The following is a 5,940-nucleotide window of genomic DNA, read 5'->3' on the forward strand; positions in this document are numbered from 1 at the left end:
CTGAAACATGATGTTCGGACTGGACTGAATTCACAATTTACATGGATGGAATAGATTATCTCTTGATATGGTCATACACATAGGACTTCGGATAGCAGGACTGGTGTAAAGGTGGAAAACCACAGTAACCTGTCTGCCTAACTGTTAAACTGAACTGCTGGTTATACTGGCTGAATTATACTGGAAACTTATACTTAACTGGAGTATATCTTCAACACTCTTTCTAAAGAAGTTCTAGTAGCATTCGGGAGCAAAGAATCTTGGGCATGAGTTATACAAGACACCCAACTAAGGAATCACAACAGTGACACTACTCTATAGCATGTAATATAGACATATAACTCATAAACTAGGTTAGAATTACCAGGCCTTAGGCAATGCAACTTCTTACTTTCAAGCTTAGCGCACTTCTCAAATACTCTCTTAACTATATTATTCCCTTTAAATACCATACTCATTTGATTCAACTTAGAATTCTTATATGGGCATTGATAAATCTTTCTACTAATGCCTAAAGTAACATAAGTCCTCTCACCATGATCAAGCCTAACTTCAAATCACAAAATATAACATGCCACACCACGATACTAGTCTAAACCATATGATTCAATCTTAAATCTATATATGTTTTTAGAGATCACACCCTAAGTATATCGTGTCTTACCACTTCAATGACTAACTCTGATCTCTTACTATGGATTCACTAGCGCATATTGCTTTCCTCCACTTAAATCTCAACATGTCATTCAAGCCTATCTTTATAACCACATATGAACTCCAAGGCAAACACCCATAAGGACATACTTCACATATTCTCTGATCCACTATCAATATAACTCCCACACGCTACCCCAAGAAACAAGTAAACTATGATCTTCCATTAACAAAAAACATTTACTCATCACCACTATCATCACATAAGGAGGAGTCACTAAAAGATTAGAACATAAGACGTTGAAGCATGGGAGGATATTATACAAGACTTGACACTTAACTGAGGCCGAAGGAATAGAAAATCAACATCAGGGATTTATCAAAGTGATCTGAATTAGGGCATACATGACTATAAGCTAAATCTCGTCAATCATAAACTGTATAGCATGAATTATAGGAATTGAGCACACTATAAAGCGTGAGCACATGAGTCATGAGTTGCATGACCTCAATTTGAAGTTCATAACATATGGAATGTGATTCCGACTACTGAATGAACTAGAACTTCTCATTTTAGAATTGGAAAAACATGTGATTCTCTATCATATACATGAACATGAACTATGATCATGGAACTGAAATGTAAGGAATGAGTAGGTATTGGGATCACTGAAAAATACTGAGATAAGAATGGGTTGAGTCTCACCCTCACTTTCTGATGTTCTATGTCATACTGACATCACTACTAGAATCTAAGAGCCTGACTTGGTTACTTGTTCTATCATCTCCCCCTTAGCTTTAATTCATCATCTTAAGTTCGAAAGATACCTTACTAGACTCTAAACTGAACTACACTCACTGTACTCTGGGGTATGGAATACGATAATACACGTAATTAATAGAACTTAACCCGAATGGCTACAACTAGAAGGGGAAAAACCACTGCTAATCCTACCTTCTAAGACACACTCTATCTTTCTATAGCCCTAATAGTCAATCACATAATACTTGAACACTTACTAACTTTGAATTCTGGTGAGTATTCCCATAGTCGAAGTACACACCCTATAGCGCTTCAACTCTTATTTTTGTCGGTTCAACCTTCAAAAATTCAAACTTAGATTATAACACTTAATCATGGATATCACCAAGCCTTTGATGAATCATACTACTTGTCTTTCTCCACCTAACAACTCAATGGTACTACTATGTCCACTAGCCACAGGCAACATGTAATAGTCTTAGAAAATGTCGCAACTCCATATCACCTTGGGCATACTTCTACCTCATACATACAACATCATACTTTGTGTTGACACCTAATTTTTACCCTCCACGGCTAAATTTAATCTTGAGTTTCTTTGATTTTCAATAAAATTAAAATATTTATTTCATTCGAATAAGAGTTTTAAAAAGTATATTTGTACGTGATTTTGTCACTTTAAGTAGCAATTATATATTATCGTGTTCAGTTATGTGATATTATACAATTTGATTACTTAAATGTTTATTCCATGGAATATCGAATTTAATTAAAGATTATTGTGAAAATAAATATAATAATTAAAATCTTGATTTGAAGATGATCTATTTAAAAAATAATTCATTTGAAGAAATGCTTACTTGATTTTATCGAATCAAAGAAGCTCGGAATTAAACTAGTTGCTAAGTTCGTTTCAAATCTTGATTCAATTTGGTCAATTTATTAACTTAGATTTAATTGAAGTCGATTTGGCTACAATTGCAACACAAGTGGCCGATTAATCTTCAAATAGGTCAAAATTTAAATACAATTGACTAAATCCTATCAATAGGCTATTTAATAAATAGCCCAAATCTAATTCATCCTTTTATTTAACCTTAAACAATTTCCCAATTCCTTAAAAACCAAATTTGGGCCAGCTGTGCAACCCAACAATATTAGCTGACCTAACCCATCAACCGAGCCAGGCCCAACCAAACCAATTAACTACCCAACCCAACAACTCCTTTTAACAAGCCCAGTATTTTGGCCCAAGAGCCGATCCGACCCAAAATCCACCTCTAATTTCCTTTTTCTTTTGGAATACAAAAGCAACAGAACAATGTCCAAATAGCTTGAATCATTAACAACGATCTCAACAACAACGATCCCAAATTGCGACAACACTAATAATTCCTTCAAACAACATCCGGCAACCCGTATCCCGCGAAACCCATGCCCGTTCCACTCGATTTCAAATGAGAAAATCCTAGAAACTTCTAGAAATCGATGCATTGGCCTCTCCAACGGTTCAACCCCGTGAATCTCGGATACCATGGTATGAATTTGTACATACCTGAGTTTTTTTCATTGGTTTGAAATAGAATTCATTTTGCCCTATTTTAATTGGTCCATCAATTTCAATATTGAGAGAATTGATTGATGAAACCCTAAGGTGGAAGTTGATTTCGAATTTGAATTTGAAGAATATCCCATTTTCTTTAAATCCCAAAATACCCTCATTGGTCCTCTATATAAAGAGTTGGTTGTTGAGCTTTTAGGGGAGGATTTTTTTGGGAGGGGCCTCTTAGGTTCTAAAATTAGGGTTGTGGAAAGTTGTGGGTTTAAACATTTTCTGAGAAATTTCTGAGGTTGAAAAAACTAAGAGAAAGAGAAGAAGAAGGGAAAAACTTATGAGCGAAGATTTAATTTTCTTTTTCTATTAGGAATTTTGTTTCCAAAATTTGGTTTGCTAATTGAAGTTTCAAAGCTGACTACGACGCATCTCCGGTGATGGTGAAATTCGACATTAGCTCGAAAGTCTTGTTTTGCTGGCCCATAAAAGGTGAACGTCTTTCATTTTGTTCATAGTGTATTCTTCTTTTTTATTTCCCCTCTTGTTTGTTTTTCATTTTGTTTGTTCACTGAGGACATGACCCTAGATAAGAAGATCTGGAGAATGCAAATTAGGGCAGAAGGCTAGGGTCAGTTTGGGTCGCTAGTGTAGGAAATTACTTAGTGGGGGTATTATTCTTGTTATGATACCTTGTTTCATGATTTATTATGAATTTGTTTACTTTTCTCTGTTTACTATTACTTGTGGGTGTCGTATTTATATTATGTCATCTTGTTCCATGCTTTACTATGAATTTGTTTAGTATTCCGTGTGTCGAATCGGGGGTCTATCGGAAACCGTCTTTCTACTTCTTTAGAGGTAGAGGTATGGACTGCGTACATCTTACCCTCCCCAGACCTCACTATGTGGGAATACACTGGGTTTGTTGTTGTTGTTGTTGTTATTCTAAGGATGTAGTTTAGTAATCGAATCCTGGTATTTTATTGTGATGTTGATACTGCTTGCATTTTCTCAAGTTCACTATTCTATTACTGTTTTGTATTTGACTCCCTCGTTCCTTCCCATTTTCCTTCCCTTTTTGTGTCTGTGTATCTGTTACGTATAAGTGTGTACATGAATTGCGTTGTTGCACATGCTGAGGTAAATTTATATGCATAAACATGTAGTGATAATGTGCATATTTTGCTAAAAAGGGGGGTGGGCAAAAGGGGTTCCGTCGCTAAGTGTTGTTTCTGTCAAAAAAATTATAAAATTTTCTCATCGTTTGTTATCGTTGATGTTAAAAAATCCATGTAGTTTGCAGATTCTCTCTTGAACTTGGTTTGTACCATTCTCTTGACTGACTGCTTAGTATCGGTGCGTACTGATTTAGCTATTGCTCGTTTAAATGGTCTTTTTCGAATAGTCATATTGTTTTATAGCACTTTTGCTGTCCTTCTTGGTTCATCTATCCTTAGACCATCGTAGGTGTAGTCTCGAGGTTGGCATGTTCATTTATATCTACAGAATTTGCTCTGATTTTAGTAAATACATTCTGTCCACCCGCTTAGTTCTAGTTAATTTAAATGGTTACTTTGTGTTCAGTTGGAATATCTCTTTATTCTCTAGTAGCTAATTGCCTTGACATTGATCATTTGTCTAAACAAAAGTCTTGTGTGATGACAAATCAGTAGGGTTATTCTTAAACCAAGGAATTACAAAAGCCTTGATCTTTAAATGTCCGGAGAATCTTTCTAACTATTTCTAGATCAGTGACTGTCAAGATGAATAAAAGTTGACCCTTTGAAGATATATCCAACACAAATTATTTGATATGCCAGTTGGAGATAGTAATTTGAAAAGACTTACTACTAAGTCCATTCTCATCAGTTCAACATCATTGCCCATGCCTGCATTTTAATAAGTTAGTTCTACGTCCTGACCAGCACTTACTCTCCTAAATGTGAAAATTGATTCTCTCAGGTTCTCTTTTGAACTACCTCGGGTATAAGTCTTCTAAATGTGCATAATTTGTAGTTTGATTATAATATGTTTACTATGACCAAATCTGTTAAAAAATATTAATCCTTTTCTCTTTATTTTTTGTGCATGTGAATGCGATGTGTCTGAGTTCACCATGAACTCTTGATTGCAATTTTTCCATCGAGTCAATTTCTAGAAAAGCCCAACATTGATCTCATGGCATACGGACGCGAGAAGAATAGACTAAAAAGCTCATTTTTTAAGCGACGACGAAGCTCGAGCCTCATTTCTGCTTATTTATTTATTGTCATTATTTATTTGTTTGTTGTCTTATTTATTTGTTTCATTCATTTGGGCCACGAAGCCAAAGTTGTATTTAATACAGGTAGAGCAAGATTCGAGTTAAAGGCTCAGAAACTAGACTAGGACAGATAAAATGGGTCTAAAGCCCGATTAGACTAGGACAGGTCTCGTTGATTTGGGTCAATGGCCTAAGTTTCTTACTTCCTCCCCTTCCCCCTCTTTTTTATGCTTGTTTGGCTTATATATTTTGCGAACCTAGTTAATTCCTTTGTCAAATCGCTAAAAATTGGTTTTGCATAACACCAAAATATTTCTAAAAAAATTTTCTTTTCAACAAATAATTTGTATTTCAAAGTTAATCACAGACGATTTTTCAAACAGTCCAGATAACCGCAAGTTAGCGGACGTTTTAGGTGCCTAACACCTTCCTAAAACGTTAATAGGAACCACTTTCCTAGAACCTCCAACTTAAAATGATTTTCCTGTTTTGAATCATTTGAAGTAATTCTCTAAAGGTTTCTTAATTCCTTTTCAAAATTAAGTGGCAACGCTCTTTCAAAAGTCAAAAATTTCTCCATAAAACAGAAATGGTGACTCTGCTGGGGATTTTTAACTAGGTTCTAATCAAATGTTTGATTTTGTCTTTTGATTAACTGTTTTTGTGTTTATATGTTTCGATTTTGTAAAGTTTAACTATCGCATC

The 5,940-nt window shown here is 35.0% G+C and overlaps 1 long non-coding RNA gene across 1 annotated transcript; it reads left to right on the top strand.

The window, feature by feature from the left end:
* The first annotated feature begins 2,696 nt into the window (after nt 1–2,696).
* Nucleotides 2,697–5,467, top strand: LOC124896032. Its single transcript, XR_007052402.1, has 2 exons — nt 2,697–2,954; nt 3,343–5,467. It is a non-coding gene; the product is annotated as an uncharacterized LOC124896032 (long non-coding RNA).
* Nucleotides 5,468–5,940: the final 473 nt, after the last annotated feature.

This window comes from Capsicum annuum, chromosome 2, assembly GCF_002878395.1.
Source record: "Capsicum annuum cultivar UCD-10X-F1 chromosome 2, UCD10Xv1.1, whole genome shotgun sequence".
NCBI classification, from domain to species: Eukaryota; Viridiplantae; Streptophyta; class Magnoliopsida; order Solanales; family Solanaceae; genus Capsicum; species Capsicum annuum.